Raw genomic sequence first — 17,441 nt, 5'->3', positions numbered from 1 at the left:
ATACTTGAGTACATGTAATTCAAGAAATACCTAAAAGATAAGATTCAAACCACCAAACTCTTGAAACCAATCCATAACCATGGTGAAGGTAGAGGGGGGAAAGTATACATTGGTGGTAATGGTTGTGATAGGTGATGCCAGTGATTAACAAAAATGGAATAGTACAGATAATTTTCTCATGGCATTAAAATTTTAGATACTTGTGTACATGTAATTCAAGAAATACCTAAAGATAAGATTCAAACCACCAAACTCTTGAAACCAATCCATAACCATGGTGAAGGTAGATGGGGGAAAGTATACATTGGTGGTAATGGTTGTGATAGGTGATGCCAGAGCGGGCCTTGCATTTGTCATGAAGCACAAAGCCAACCGAGAATTGGAGTGAGCACCTTGAAGCCAAATGAGGTGTGGTACGTGGACTCCGGCGTGTTAAATTACATGACAAACCATAAAGAGTGGTTCTCAACTTTGGAGAAGTTGGAACAACCAAGAGTCGTCGAGACTAGCGACGACACCCCTCAACCCATCGAGCATATCAGAGATGTCCCTCTAAGCCATGTTGGCCAGAGAGGATTATGAGGAACGTCCTGTATGTGCCGACCACCAAGAATTTGGTGTCGGTCGGACAGATAATTTATTAGGGCATGCAAGTCCGATTCACTCACCATGAGTGCTTCATTGAGGATGAATGCCGGATCATCGCGCAAGGGTGCAGAGAAGGGAGGATGTTCATCCTTGAAACAAACGACATCAACACCGCTATGTTCGCCAAAGGATAGAAAGTCGAATTTGACATCAATTTGTGGCACAAGCGGATCGGCCATGTCAACTTTCCGCGTCTTCAAGAGATGCCGACGAAGAACATTGTTTTTGGCTTGCCAAAATTTAGTAGCCAGAAGGGCCAATTTTGCGAAGCCTACCAACTTGGGAAGCAACATTGGCTTCCTTTTCCCAACGAGCATAATCAGAGTTGAAATACACAAAGAATACAGGGAGAGACAGAGAGAGAGTAGAACACAGAAAACTCGATTTCAAAATAACACTTTGTACAGTCAAATGTGCTCAGAGAGCACTTTTTATACAAGCCCATAAAGGACTGACCAAAGTACTTCGATGTGTGGGGGATATGTCCCTCCAGTGGGCCGAAACCGGAATCGTGTATATAGCTAACTCGGGAGACCATACTTGTAAATAGTCTCAATGTGCGCCCCATGAGGGCTAGGTATGTAAATAGCCAGAAAGTTGTGTAAGTATATATGCAACTAGGGCAAACTTTAAGATGGTAGAATAGAAGAGAACATAATTGCGTGTGTGTTCAAAGCGAGAGGAGGTGTGTGAGCCGCGCCATAGCTATGTGAGTAACAACAGACGCGAAGGGCCCTGTGTGGCTGATCCACTCGTAAGAGTGTTGTAATCCTCTTTGTTGTTGTATATCCACTACCCATAGTGAAGATCTATTCCCGTGGTTTTCTCCCGTTTTAGGGTGTCCACGTAAATCTCTGTGCATAGTTGTCTATCTTGTTTTTTTTAGCTTTTCGTATTTCAGCATTGTCCGTTCATTGTGATTTAAATTCCGCAACGATTTCTCAACACAATGCTCATAACTGAGGTACTTGCACTAACTCCTAGGAATATAACTTCCTAGTAATCTTGGCTTGTCTACTCATTAGGCCCTTCTCAGCTCCCTCGATGTTGTGACATTGATGCTTCTCGACCCTTTGGTTCCTCCGTGTTGGCATCAACTTCATTTGCCCTCTCGTTCGCTCCGCCTTCATGTGATTCAACTCATCCAAATTGAACTACTCGACCGAATTGGCTATCTCCAATTCATCATCCTTCTTTAGGCCCTTGACTACATCTGACAATGTCTTGGTCCTAGCCTTTTTCCTTTGGTCGGCTCCGTCCTTCTTGACTTTGCCGCCTTTGCGGCTTGCTCTGGCTCTTCTAGATGTGTCGACTTCTTTAGTTGATTCGGCATCTTCTTCGGTTTCCTCCTGTTGCTCTCCCCATGTTGCTCCACCTATTCTCCCCCTCAAGTGCGGCACATCGAGATGCTGTAACCCAAGCATCTCCGAAAAGTGTTGCAACTTGTCCGATTTGAGCGCCTTGGTGAAGATGGCGGCGACTTGCGGATCGGTTCGAACATATCTGAGTTCGACTTCACCCCTCAGAACCCGCTCATGCACAAAGTGATAATGCACTTCTATGTGCTTCGTGCGAGCATAGAATGCAAGGTTCTTGGCCAACTGCATGTTGTTGATGTTGTCGTAGTAGATTGGGATCGAAGCGGGAACTTCGACCTGTAAGTCCTGGAACAGTTGTCGAAGCCATATAGCTTCACAAGTTGCGACGGTGGCTCCTCGATACTAAGCTTTGGTGCTTGATAATCCCATTGTCGGCTGCGTCTTGCTACTCCATGCTACTACTGTGCTCCCAAGAGAAAACATGAAACCGGATGTCGACCTTCGGTCTATCGCATCTCCAGCCTAGTCGGCATCAATATAGCCGACTAGCCGTTCTGCTATACTATGTTGGTACAACAATCCCCGATCCTTCATGCTGCTCACATATCACAAAATTTGGTGTGCGCACAAAAGGTGCTTGACAGTCGGTCTTTGCATGAATTGACTTATCACACCAACTAGATAGCTAAGGTCGGGTTGGGGGATAGATAAATATATTAGGCTTCCGACAATTTGTCGAAACGGCTTCTCATCACAAGCTGCTCCCAAGTTGGGACGTAGCTTCAGGCTTTTGTAGACGGATCGGCAATCCGTCGTGCCGAATTTGTACAACATATTCAACATGTAATGTCATTGGGATAACAATATGCCGTCGGGGCTATGGATCACTTCGATCCCGAGGAAGTAGTGAAGGTCCCCCGGGTCCTTCATCTCGAACGTGTCCAACAACTTGGACTTTACTTTGCCGATTTCAGCAAGGTCGGGTTCGGTGATGACCAGGTCGTCTACATACAACAGAATGCAAACTGGACCTTTCTGACCTTTTTGAATGAACAAAGAAGAGCTGGATTTGGAGGTTGCAAACCCCATCTTATGCAATTGGTGCGTGATTTTTGAGTTCCAAGAACGAGGGGCTTGCTTGAGGCCGTAAAGTGACTTCTTTACTCGGCATATTGCTGACTTGTTCAGTTCCGACTGAAATCTCGGGGGCTGGACCATGTATACTTGTTCTTCATGATCTCCTTGAAGACATGCATTCTTCACGTCCATCTGGTGGAGATACCACCCCCTTGCTGCTGCGACTGTCAGCACCACACAAACCGTTGTCATCTTCGCTACCGGTGTGAAGGTCTCGTCGTAGTCAATGTCGTGGGTCAGTGCATATCCTTTGGCCACCAATCGAGCCTTGTATTTGTCACGGACACACCAAGCGTGGACTAAGATGGAGCACGGATGATGAGGCTATGAAGGAGCGATGACGGAATGACACAAGAGCATAAAGATAGAGATGAAGATTAAGGAGATAAGATTGGGCGAAATGAGAATACTAGATTGATATGTCCATGACTGGCATTGTTCACCTTCAATTCCTTCAAGGTGAACTCAACTATTTATACTAAGTGGCATGCACACTTGTTGCACGCATGTGATACAATAGAGCATGTAGGCAGTAGGTACGCATGCATGTGCCAAGTGTAAATAATAGAAGGGAGAAATTATGCACATGATGCTAGCTAAAACCTACAATGAGGAAGTATATACATGATTATATGTTAGTTGTGTGGTTAACACATAACACTCGATTATAACTTGGTCATGTCAAGAGTTCGAATCTTGACATTATCCCCCCTCCAACGATGCCTTCCCAAGTCGTTTGTGTTGTATGTTTTAGGGCTAGGGTTAAGGACGATGATAATCATGATAAAGATAGACATGGTTGTTATGATGATGATGGAGAGTATGGGATTGATGGCGAGAGAGATCATGTGCATTGAGAAGCATTGCAGGGTGGGGGGTGGTGCCTAGAATGGCTCCACCCCCCTCCCAAGGGGGTTCAACGTTAAGGGGAGGGAAGAGAGAGAGAGAGAGAGAGATGAAAAGAGAGATAGATAGAGAGAAATGATTCATTTTTCATTCATTCCCCATAAGGGGGTTAAATAGTACAAGAGGGGGTAGATACAAAGGGGTGTAAGCCCCCTAGAGCATTCATACTGGACACTCACTCATACCTCCTCGTATCCATCCACATGCACACACGTGTGCATGTGTTCACATACGTATTGACTCACAATTACATTTATGCCCCCTACACATACACAACATTATGATAACATTCGACCCTCGCTCATCACACTTGACTCTCCGTACATCTCGTACGAGGTAACACAATATGGCACGCCCGTGGGAAAGTGCCTTGCACGTCGATCCCACATGCCTTGATGATGATATTTCTTTGACCGGAACTTCCATCGGTCCTTTTAACGATCGACTCCCTCGATCGGAATGCTTGACTCGAACATATTTGTCGGTCAGCAAATCTTCCGCGACACGAACATTCTCGTTCTGTCGACTTACGAACTTCGTAAAATCATTTGGGTCGTCAAAAATATGTTGTATGTATGTGTGTTCTTCCTTTGTTTTGAGTTGTGTGTGGTCGATCACGTCCATTTCTTTAGGTGGATGAGTTTTCAAAATTTTGTATGTGCCCTTTGATTTTTAAATTTTAAATTTTAAATTTTTATTTTATTTTTTCAATGCCATCATGTTTTTCGAAATTCTTCGAATGCCCTCAAGTTTTCAAAACTCCTCGAATGCCCCTTATCGTTCTCTTTTTCCCTCTTTTTTTCCGTTTTTGTCTTTTTCTTTTTCTTGCCTCTTCTTCCTCTTTCTTTCTGTTTTCTTTTCCCGCTTCTCTACTTGCCTTCCTGTCTCTCTTGTCTTCTTCTGTTGTTCTTCTGTATTTGTCTTCCTCTTCCTTGCTCATTTTTCTCCATCCTCTGTCTTAAGCCTTCTCTGCCTTCTCTTCTATACTCTCTACTTTATTCTCTGTGTGTTCTAGTTCCTTCTCTCATTCCATGGTCTCTCCGTCACTATCTCCATTTCTTTGTCTCTGTCGTCTACCGGCCACTCGTGACCGTTGGTTGTCGCCGCTCCTCTATCTGTCGTCGATACTATCCGGCCCGTTGTTTTGGCGTCAGTTGTCCAGCCTTTCTGGGCGCATTTCAGCCACTCCGGCCATTCCGGCTGCATTTCGGCCATTTCTGTGCATTTCAGCCGCCTCGACCGCAACCGGCTCCTTTCCGGTGGCTGCCCTTGTTTTGCCGTCATCATCGTTGTTCCGACCGCTCTTTGATTGCTTGTCCTTCTTGTCCTGCATCCGCGGTTGTCTCCATCTACATATTGGTGTATCTCCTTCCGACCGGTTGTCGTCTCTGTCCATCTATGCCTCGTTTGTTGTTGTGTGTGTCTGTTTGGCCCTTCGTTTCAGCGTCATCTCCGATCCGGTCGTCGATTGTTCAGCCACCGCCATCGCTCTGGCCGGTTCCGTCTCTATCCGGGTCTATCTAGCCACTCTGGCCACTGGTCGGCTATTCCGGTCGCTTTGGCCGCTCCTCGGCTCTCGGTTGCTCCGGCTGCCTCCGTTGCGGACTCCATCACCGTCTCTGTCGGTTTCGTCGTCGTCCGACACCGTCCGTCATCCTGGCGGCCTGTTTGCTTCCCTGACCTTGTCCGGCCCTCCGGCCGCTTCGGCTGCTGTCGGTTGGTGATGACCGTTCCTGAAGCCTCTCTCATCTTCGTCGGCCCCGTCCGGCCAGTCTGCAGTCGCATGGCCGGTCTGTTCAGTCGTCATCCGGTTGTCAGCCGTTGATATCTGACGGTTGTCTCTCCGTCCGTCGCTTTTCGGCGTCACTGTTGCTGTTTCGGCTCTGTCTACTCTGACGGCCGCCCGACCATTACGACCGCTTCGGTGCCAACCAACTCTTGTTCTGGTTCCAACTTTTTCCGCGTTGCTTCTCTGGAAACTGGAAACTGTGAACACGTCCCATTCCGGTCCCGCACATCTTGCTGGCCCACGCTCCACACATTGCGTCTTCCTCCGCAGTCTCCTTGGAACACGCACACGTTGCTGCTAACCGCACATTTGCACATTGTCATTTCCATTCTCGCACACTCATGTAACGCCATCCTTTTGCAACTTGTTTTGCAACTTCCTCTCATGCATTGACACCGTTTTTGTACATCTTGGCCAACATTTCTCGGACATTTAGGGCAAAAACAGACCACACAAAACATTCACATATAGAGATTAATTTGTTGTAGAATTGTGCAGCAATCAATCTTGTCAATCTTCCATTTCTGATTTCTTCCGCCTTTTGCTGCATATCGCCATCATTACCCGGACATCTCTTACATATCATCATCACTATGCCTCACATTGTCGCGTATCATTCTTCGATTCCGTCTCCAAAGGGGGGTCGCCTTAGTGGTCGCCAAAAGGTGTTGTATGTTTTAGGGCTAGGGTTAAGGACGATGATAATCATGATAAAGATAGACATTGTTGTTATGATGATGATGGAGAGTATGGGATTGATGGCGAGAGAGATCATGTGCATTGAGAAGCATTGCGGGGTGGGGGGTGGTGCCTAGAATGGCTCCACCCCCCTCCCAAGGGGGTTCAACGTTAAGGGGAGGGAAGAGAGAGAGAGAGAGAGATGAAAAGAGAGATAGATAGAGAGAAATGATTCATTTTTCATTCATTCCCCATAAGGGGGTTAAATAGTACAAGAGGGGGTAGATACAAAGGGGTGTAAGCCCCCTAGAGCATTCATACTGGACACTCACTCATACCTCCTCGTATCCATCCACATGCACACACGTGTGCATGTGTTCACATACGTATCGACTCACAATTACATTTATGCTCCCTACACATACACAACATTATGATAACATTCGACCCTCGCTCATCACACTTGACTCTCCGTACATCTCGTACGAGGTAACAGTTTGTCGACTTTAGGGGATATTGTTGATGAAAATCTTAGATCACCTCAAAAGTATTTTGTAAATCCTAGACAAGGAGTAACCCTTCCGCAAGACGAGGTATTTAACACCAACGGGCATGAGTGACCATGTGTGGTCCTCACGTAGGACTGGAACACAAATATCAACGGGTGTGAGCGACCATATGCGGTCCTCACGGGGAGCATGAACACCAAGGGGCATGAGTGACCATGTGGGGTCCTTGCCGGGAACTGGAACGGTCCTCGTTGAGAGTTGGAACATGAACACCAACGGGTGTGAGCAACCATGTTGTCCTCACCGAGAAATGGAACACGAACGAGTGAGCGACCATGTGGCCCTCACCGGGAACAGGAACACAAACGGGATTAATCGACCATGTGTGGTCCTCACCGGGAACTGGAACATGAACATGAACAACAACGGGCATGAGCGACCATGTCGGTCCTCACCGGGATCTAGAACACAAACAATAGTTGGAGTGAGTGACCATGTGCGGTTGTCACAGGAGACTGGAACACGAACGGGAGTGAGCGACCATGCGGCCCTCACTAGGAATAGGAACACGAACGGGAGTGAGTGGCCATGTGTGGCCCTCACCGGGAACAGGAACACGAACGGGCGTGAGCGACCATGCGGCCCTCACCGGGAACTCGAACACGAACGTGCGTGAGCGACCATGTGGCCCTCACCGGGAACTCGAACACAAACGGACGTGAGTGACCATGCGGCCCTCACCGGGAACTGTAACACGAACACCGACGGGAGTGAGCGGCCTTGTGAGGACCTCACCGGGAACTGGAACACGAACACCAATGGGAGTGAGAACTAGAACACCAACACCAATGGGAGTGAGCGGCCTTGTGCGGCCCTCACCGGGAACTGGAACATGAACATGAACGGGAAAGAAACTAAAAAATAGAGACAATGATGAGGAGAAACTAAAAGGCAAGGAAAATGATGAGAAGAAACTAGGAGATAGAAATGGCGAGGAAGATAGGAAATGAAACGATGTTGATGATGGTACGGTGACTATGGTAACTCTAGAAGCAAGGTCGATGACGGTGACGGGTGATGCTTCTAGTTGGAAGGTGAACAAACTATCACGGACACACCAAGTGCGGACTAAGACGGAGCACGGATGATGAGGCTATGAAGGAGCGATGACGGAATGACACAAGAGCATAAAGATAGAGATGAAGATTAAGGAGATAAGATTGGGCGAAACGAGAATACTAGATTGATATGTCCATGACTGGCATTGTTCACCTTCAATTCCTTCAAGGTGAACTTGACAACTATTTATACTAAGTGGCATGCACACTTGTTGCACGCATGTGATACAATAGAGCATGTAGGCAGTAGGTACGCATGCATGTGCCAAGTGTAAATAATACAAGGGAGAAATTATGCACATGATGCTAGCTAAAACCTACAATGAGGAAGTATATACTTGATTATATGTGAGATGTGTGGTTAACACATAACACTCGATTATAACTTGGTCATGTCAAGAGTTCGAATCTTGATAGTATCAGTTGAACGACCTGTCGGCGTTGTATTTCACTTTGTATACCCACTTACATCCGATTGGTTTGCAGTGTCAAGGAGGGTCAACCAAGTTCCATGTGTCAGTGGCATCAAGTGCCCACATTTTTTCATCCATGGCTAAACGCCATTTGGCATCCTATGATGCCTGCGCAAAGCTTTCCGGCTCACGGACTTCAGCCACTTTCGCTATGTACGCATAATGGTGCGCCATGTACTCGTTATAACCGTACTGAATTACTGGTTTCTTGTGGCGAGTTGATCGATGGTGTTGTAATCTACTTCGTACATTATGTAAAATATGTAGGAAATAGTGTTGAATATTGCTCGGCCACAACCGAGTCTTGAATCACTTCGATGAGAATGAAACACAGAAAAGGGAAGTAGGGAGTGAACGCACGTACACACACAAGCAACGATAGAGAACAGAAGATGTTTACGTGGAAAACCCTAAATAGGGAAAAACCACAGGAGCCCACAGATTCCAAACTATCACTATATGAGAAAGGTACATACAGAGACTTGGAGGCAATGACCTCGAGCTCTGTATCTTCGCCAAGTGGTGGTTACAATAGAGTATCGCTCTATGTCTCACACACACACACTCTCTCTCTGCGCTCTCTATACAATATGGTCTCAACAACAATTGACAACCACTCTCAATAAATGATTGCGCTAAGTCATATTTATACTTATATGACTTTTAGGCTATTTACAAATATAGCCTCAGTGGGCTTACTCTAACATATTTACAATATATTTCCTTGGATCCGGTTTGCACCGGATCCATCAGGATTCACTCGATTTGGTTTCTGGGTCTCATACGGAACCCTTCCGGATCCGGTTCCTTCATCCGGCTCGTCCGATCCGACTCCTCCGGTTCTCATCCGGATCCCATCCGGAGGGACCGAATTCCCAACAAACTCCCCCTTCACACTGGCATGGGATTTCTCGTTAATCCGATCCATTTCCGGCATGCGTCCAACTTGTCGGTTGAAAGCACCTTGGTCAACATATCCGATCCGTTCTCCTTTGTGTGGATCTTCGTCAGCACGAAATCTTGATCTTCTACCTTCTCCCGGAGCCAGTGATATCTCCTTTGGATGTGCCTGGTCAGGGAATGGTAGGCCACATTCTTCTCAAGGTGGATGGCACTTTAACTGTCGCAGTAGAGCCGGTATTCCTCATGTCAAATCCCTAGCTCTCCGATGAAGTCCTTCATCCATATTACTTCCTTGCCGGCTTCCACAGTTGCCATGTACTCCACTTCCATTGTTGATAGTGCCATAGACTTCTGCAACTTCGATTGCCACGATATAGCTCCCCCTGCATAAGTAATCACATATCCGGATGTAGACCGAGTGGTATCCGCATCATCCGACATATCCGAATCCGTGAATCCACCTAGTTGGTGTTTACTAGCGCCGAATCGGAGGCACATACTCGAGGTGCCTTTCAAATATCGGAGTATCCACTTGACCGTGTTCCATTGCACTTTTCCAGGATTGCTCATGAACTGACTCGCCACTCTGACTGCATATCCGATATCCGGCCGGGGACACACCATTGCGCACATCAAGCTCCCGACGGCGGAGGCATATGGTATCTTCATCATATCCGTCTTCTCTGCCTTTGTCTTAGGCTTTGCTTTTCGGATAGCTTGCAGTTTGCAGGGAGTGTCGATCCGACTGGTTTTGCATCCGACATGTTGAACCGGTGAAGCACCTTTGTCACGTACTTCTCCTATGACAACCACAACAACTTCTTCGACCGGTCCCCGATGATGTGCATCCCCAAAATCTGTCTTGACAAACCCAAGTCTTTCATTGAGAAGGTCCGGTTTAGGGCCTTCTTCAACATTCGTATCTTGACTTGGTCTCGTCCAACGATCAACATGTCGTCTAGGTACAGGAGCAATATCAAGGAATCTCCTCGAGTCAAATTTCTTCACAAACACGCAGTGATCGACTTGCGTCTTGTGGTACCCTTGATCTGTAATGAAGGAGTTGAACTTCCAGTACCATTGCCGGGGAGCTTGCTTCAAACCATATAGGCTCTTCTTCAACTGGAAAACTAGGTGCTCCTTCCCTCTCTCCACAAATCCTTCCGGTTGCTGCATGTAGATTTCTTCTTCGAGGTCACCATGGAGGAATGCCGTTTTGACATCTAGTTGCTCCACCTCGAGGTCCATGCTTGCCGCTATGCTCAGTACCGTCCGGGGCTAAGATCTCGTCGAAATCCACTCCTTTCTTCTTCTAGAAACCCTTGACCACAATCCGGGCCTTGTACCTCGGTGGATTTCTAGCGTCTCCCGGTTTTAGTTTGTACACCCACTTGTTCCGGAGTGCCCTCTTTCCTTTTAGCAGTTGATACTCCTTCTGTACGTGGATGACATGTTGATCGTCGGATGGGACCAAGTCGAAATACGGATGCTGAAGAAGGCTCTCAACCGAACCTTCTCAATGAAAGACTTGGGTCTGGCAAGACAGATGTTGGGGATGCATATTATCCGGAAACGGTCAGTGAAACAATTGTGGCTGTCACAAGAGAAGTACGTGACAAAGGTGCTTCACCGGTTCAACATGTCAGATGCGAAACTGGTCGGATTGACACTTCCGGCAAACTGCAGGTTATCCGGTAAACAAAGCCCGAAGACGAAAGCAGAGAAGGAGGATATGATGAAGATTCCATATGCCTCTGCCGTCGGGAGCTTAATGTAAGCAATGGTGTGTACCCGACTGGATATAGGATACGCAGTCGGAGTGGTGAGCCGGTTCATGAGCAATCCCGGCAAGGAGCACTGGAACGCGGTCAAATGGATACTCCGGTACTTGAAGGGCACTTCGCATATGTGTCTCTGATTCGGCTCCGGAAAACCTCAACTTGACGGTTTTACCGATTCGGACATGTCGGCTGATGTGGATACTAGCCGGTCTACATCCGGGTATGTAATGACATATGCAGGGGGAGCTGTTTCGTGGCAGTTGAGGCTGCAGAAGACGGTTGCGTTGTCAACCACGGAGGCGGAGTACATGGCGGCTGTGGAAGCCGGCAAGGAAATATTATGGATGAAGGACTTCATCGGAGAGCTCGGTATCCGACAAGATGAATACCGGCTCTATTGCGACAGCCAAAGTGCCATCCACCTTGCTAAGAATGCGGCCTACCATTCCCGGACGAAGCATATCCAACGAAGGTATCACTGGATCCGGGAAAGAGTAGATGACCAGGAATTCGCGTTGACGAAGATCCATACGGCCGAGAATGGGTCAGATATGCTGACCAAAGTGTTGATACCCGACAAGCTGGATGCATGCCGGAAGCGGATCGGACTAGTAAGACACCCCATGCCGGAGTGAAGGGGGAGTTTGTTGGGAGACAGGTCCCTCCAGATGGGAAGAGAGAAGAACAGTGCTGATGAGCAAACTCGGCCGAGGCCGAAACCGGATGACGAGTACCTGGCTACGGAGAGTTGGATGGTGTAGACCTGGTGAGAACCGGATGAGGAGAACCCGACTAAGGAGAGCCGGATGGTGCAGACCCGGTGAGAACCAGATGAGGAGAACCCGGCTACGGAGAGCCGGATGGTGCAGACCCGGTGAGAACCGGATGGCTAGTACCCGGCAAGCGTCAGATGATGCAGGCCCGGTGAGGAGTGCTCACCGGATGAAGAGACATATTCGTAAATATGTTTCTGAGAGTCCATCGAAGCTATATTTGTAAATAGCCGAAAAGTCATATTAGTATAAATATGACTTAGGGCAAACTTATTGGTGGTGATGTTGAGTGTGGTTGTCATTCTTGTTGGCACAAGAAGATCAGAGCGCGTAACTATGTACAGAGAGAGAGAGAGAAAGAGGAAGAGGTCGTTTCCTCTGTTGTAACCGCCGCCTGTGGCGAAGATAGAAAGCTCGAGGTTGTTGCCTCAGTGCTTTACTATTGTACACTGTAACATAGTGATAGTTTGCAGCCTGTGGGCTGCTGTGGTTTTTTCCTAGTTTGGGTTTTCCACGTAAACATCCTGTGTACTCTTCTCTTCACTATGTCGTGCATTCATTCCTGTTTTTATTGTGTATGATTCTAAGCTCGGTTGTGGCTGAGCGTTGCGCATAAGGAGCGTTTAGTTCTCGTCAAAGAAGGCGCTCACATCGACGAGCGAAAAACTTAGACGTTCTTCTAGAGAGAAGAATCTCATCACTTGGCTCGGCCACAACCAGTACATGGCCCATCATTATGCCTTTGCGATGAAGGTGGCGACCGAACAAGAGCCCAAGAGCTCCACCGAAGTGGCTCGTAACCCATGATGGGTGGAAGTACTCAACCTTCGCCCACACACTACAAGCCTTCGTCACGGCTTGGGGGAGGAATTGAGATTGCCACGACAAAGAAAGTCGAAGGTTGGACGAAAGCACACGAAGCCGACGAAAGCCAAAGCGGATGGCGGACGCCTCACACTTGAGCTTGAGGGGGCATGTTGAGAGATCAAGCTCAACTTAGTTTAGCTAGTTAGTCAACCATGTAACTTCGTAGTTACCTAGATAGAATCTAGTTAGAAGTGTTGACTATAATGCCTCAAATAGGACCTTGTACTTAAGTGGGATATTCTAGATCCTCCACTCCTAAGTACATTTAATATAGGACTTACACCTTAGTACCTGTATTTTACTCACACATGCGCACCTTTGCACATGAGATGTATATATACCTCATTGTGGGTATTTTTGTAGATGATGATAATGCTAAGTTAATATAGAGGTAATCATTCCCCATCTTGTGTTGCTCATAAGTGTACTTCTCTCTCTCTTCCTCTCACAAACATACACACACATATCACTTAATCTTCTGCTTAACTTAATCACATAACTAGGTGTAACTAATTAAGACTTAGTTAATCACCTAATTCTTAACATAGATATAGGTAGGAATCGGCAACAATTCGGTTTTGGCTTAACAACACCAAACTGGTTAAGCCTAAACCGTTTTGGGGTTCTCGAACTTGAACCGAACCAAAACAAACCGATCCCTAAACCGGTTTAGGAACTGGTTTGGGAGCCGGTTTGGGACAAAAAAGTTGAAGATACCCAAAAACCACCACTACCACTACCATTCCTCCTACTCTTCTTCTCCTCCTCATAACTCTCACCCCCTTAGCCTTACCATTGATAAGTCAAACTCAACTCCAAGTCCCACCTCCATGACTCCCTCTTTGTAGACTACTATGATTGGCCGATTGACATCCACAAATCCCCTGCCTCCCATGACCTTCGCCATGAGGATCAAGGCTATGGCGACCTATCACTCTTGGTGATCCAATCCTTCTCTAAAGAATGTATATAACACTGAACATCAAGTAGGTCCCCTGATCGTCCACTATGCAAGCTCTCTCTCCCTCTTTGTCCCTCCCTCTCTCGTCACTCAACATTATGTTGCTTATGGCTTCCTCTTAGTCTCTTTGTCAACTTTCAAGTTCTAACTTCTAACTTTCTAAACCCTATCTCCTAAATGACATAAATGGCTTAAACGGCTTAACCAGTTTGAGCCGGTTTGGCAAGGCTCAAGCCGAGCCGAGCCGAGCTCAAACTGTTCAGGTAGGCTCAAGCCTAAACTGAACGAGCCAAGCTGCTAAGTGGCTAAGCCAGTTTAGCTAAACGGTTTAGGCTTGAGCCGAGCCGTTGCCGATCCCTAGATATAGGAGTGGTCACTTGATTTATTCAACTAGACCTACTACACTCTTACTCAAAACTTCAAAAACCTTTACCATTAGCATTAAGTTAAGGAGCTATATATTTGAGAGACTATGGATCACTTGCCCAAAAAAGTACATAAATGATCTCACCATGACTATTTTCATTAAACTCTAAACCATTTCACAATCTACCCAAGATTCCTAAACTTAAGAAAAAAAAACGGTTCAAGTTCATGTGTATAATTTCTTTGAAGACTCTATGGTGTAATTACAAGGAGATTATGTCAAATATCTTTACAAGAGAAAAGGTAAAATCTACTCACTTGTAGCGTCATAACTAAAGGGAAAATGACTTGTATGGGTTTATTGTGAAAACCAAGAGATGATTGGCGCCACTTCATTTAACCAACTAGTCAAATTCTTGAGAATATCTTCGATATTCCTCTAGGCAGGGGCACAATGATACTCTAAGGAAAGTTGATTCCCGTATAAGCTTAAAACTTTTAAAACATAGGGGTAATGACACTAATGTAGGCAAACTTCTTAAGGGTCAAAGTTATAAGAGGGAAGAACAAATTCAAATTAAGTGAAAGAAACATTTCCACAATACAGAACAAATTATCTTGTGGTAGAGGATTAGAGAAGGCAGATGACATTAACTAATGGAAATCATTACATACATACTAAAGTGGTCATTGGTTTTACTCGACTACACCTACATTGTTAAATGGTACACCATAACTTGAAACTTCAAAGACCTTTAATGTTGAAATTAAGCATTAAGTTTAAGGAGTTATATTTACTAGATTGAGCGTTAATCTCTGCATCAATACAAGTATATAAATGGTCTCGTTGTGACTATTTCCATTAAACTTTGGTATCAATATAAATCTATTCTACAGAAGAGCAAATCAAATACCTTGTCACCAGATGTTAATATAATGAATGCTTTAGGATCAAGAGGAAATGTATTTGGTCAAGAAAATATTGAAAGAGAGTGTCTTCAATCCATACAAGATCAAAAGTAAATGCTTTTAATTAAAAAAAGATAAAATGCCAACTTTTGTCAATGTCGAAAATTTATGAAGTACCAAAACAAAGGAAGATTTTGTTTTTGTTTTTTGTTTAACCGAAAGGACATGTGATCAAGAATATGTTGGTTTATTTTATTTGATATTGCATACAAGTGATTGAAGGAATGAAACCCTTGTTAATCCACATCAATATATATGTATATTAATAGGACATATAAGGCTCACTAGCAAGGCTTATTATTAGAGCCACAAATATTCCTAAGTGAGGGAATATTCAAGAAAGGCTCCTCATGGTGGGAATTGGAACTGGGAACTTGTCGATGAAACTAGTCCAAGGGTTACTACTATCCTTAGGCTCGATATTTGTGAGGGACCTCCAAACCGCACTATTACACTTGAAACCAGAACCAAAGGCAATTTGCCACAATTTATCCCCTTTCTTCACTCTTCCTTTGGCCTCACTATAAGCGAGTTCATACCACAAGGAGCTACTCGAAGTGTTACCAAACCGATATAACGTCATCCGAGATGGCTCCATGTGCCACTCCGACAATTCTAACTTCTTCTCGAGCTCATCCAATACCGCCCTACCACCTGCATGGATGCAGAAATGGTCAAACACGAGCTTGCAATAGGGTATATAGGGTTTTACCTTGGCATGCCCCAAGTGCCGAAGAATCAAAGTTGCGACGAAGAGGATTTGTTTGGACAGTGGTAGTACAAGAGGTCCCAATGTGGTTATGTTGGCCTTTAGAGCATTGCCTGCTATGACCATTAACTCTTTCGAGAGAGAGACACCTATGTTCATCTTGTCATCTTCTTCTTGGAACGCACATCGGTATGCCCTATCGTCAGATCCTCCCTTGTGTGTCCGTACGGTATGGAGGAGCTCGTATTTAGACACCTTTCTCATGGACCTCTTGTTAGACAGCAGGATGGCAGCCCCACCCATTCTAAAGATACAGTTAGAAACCAACTTAGAGGTGTCATTGCCCCAATACCAATTCAAAGTTATGTTCTCCATGCTTACTACCAATGCATTAGTGTTGGGGTGCGTGTGGAGCATATGTTTAGCAAGGTCGATCGATATGATCCCGGCACTACAACCCATACCCCCCAAGTTGAAACTCTTCACATCCTCCCTCATATCATAATGCCTCACAACGATCGAAGAAAGGGATGGCGTGGGGACAAATAGGCTACAATTGATGACGAGAATTCCGACGTCTTGTGGTTTTATTCGTGTTTTGGAGAAGAGGTCATCGATCGCCCCAAACATTACACTTTCGGCTTCTAGGTGAGCCTCGACCATGCAAGGGTTGGGCGGCTCTCTTATCACCGCGGGCGGCAAATATGTCTCGTCCCCGAGACCCGAGCGCTCGCAAATCTTGCGTTGGAGATCCATGCTACGGGCATTGAATGCTCCTGTCGCACGTGAATAGCTCAAGAACTCAGCGTTACTACACATGTATTGCTTGAGTGGTTTAAAGCACGAGAAGTCCACCATGTACATTGGGGAGGGCTTAGAGTTGAAGTAAATGATGGCTAGAAAAGCTAGTAGACTTGTAAGGGAGATGAATATTATACTATTTTGGTTGTATAGGGCAAGGGTTTTCATGGCAGATCGCAGCATTTGGATGGAGGTTATTGGATTGAGTGAGGCTGCAAGAAAGATCACGGAAAGCAACAAGATGAAGAGGAGGTGGATGGCATGTTGAATCAAGTGGTGGTAACCTAGTGTGATATACTTCAGGATAAGTCTTTGGGCTAATGCATGGTTGTACTTGTTATGATGAGTATTAGGGGACTTAGCCATGATATAATAATAACACACACGCACACAATCTCTCTTGATTGTTCTATTTTTTTTTGTAGGAAAGAACCAACAAGCAATCATGATAATTAGAAGGAAGTGTGTTCCACTTTTATACCTTCATTGAAACAACCATCTTGCCCTCTCTCTCTCTCTCACACACACACACACACACACTCTCTCTCTCTCTCACTATCAAATCAATGGGCTAACTCTTAACATGGAAAAAACAAAAATGATGGCGGCCATACATGCAATAAAACCAAGCCATTACCCTGCTTTTACATACATGGGAGAACCGACATAACTGGTGCTTGCAAAGCTTCATATATCTTGTTATTGATTTCCCATCAACAAAAAGGTAGAATGTA

The 17,441-nt window shown here is 45.7% G+C and overlaps 1 pseudogene; it reads right to left on the bottom strand.

Annotated features, from left to right (window-relative positions):
- Window positions 1-15,399: 15,399 nt before the first annotated feature.
- Window positions 15,400-17,030, bottom strand: LOC147857656 (3-ketoacyl-CoA synthase 11 pseudogene; annotated as a pseudogene).
- Window positions 17,031-17,441: the final 411 nt, after the last annotated feature.

Source organism: Azolla caroliniana, unplaced genomic scaffold (genome assembly GCF_043228905.1).
Source record: "Azolla caroliniana isolate FFs.n. ecotype wild unplaced genomic scaffold, voAzoCaro1.0.p SCAF_11, whole genome shotgun sequence".
Lineage (NCBI taxonomy): Eukaryota > Viridiplantae > Streptophyta > Polypodiopsida > Salviniales > Salviniaceae > Azolla > Azolla caroliniana.
This window is presented reverse-complemented; position numbering and strand designations above follow the sequence as displayed.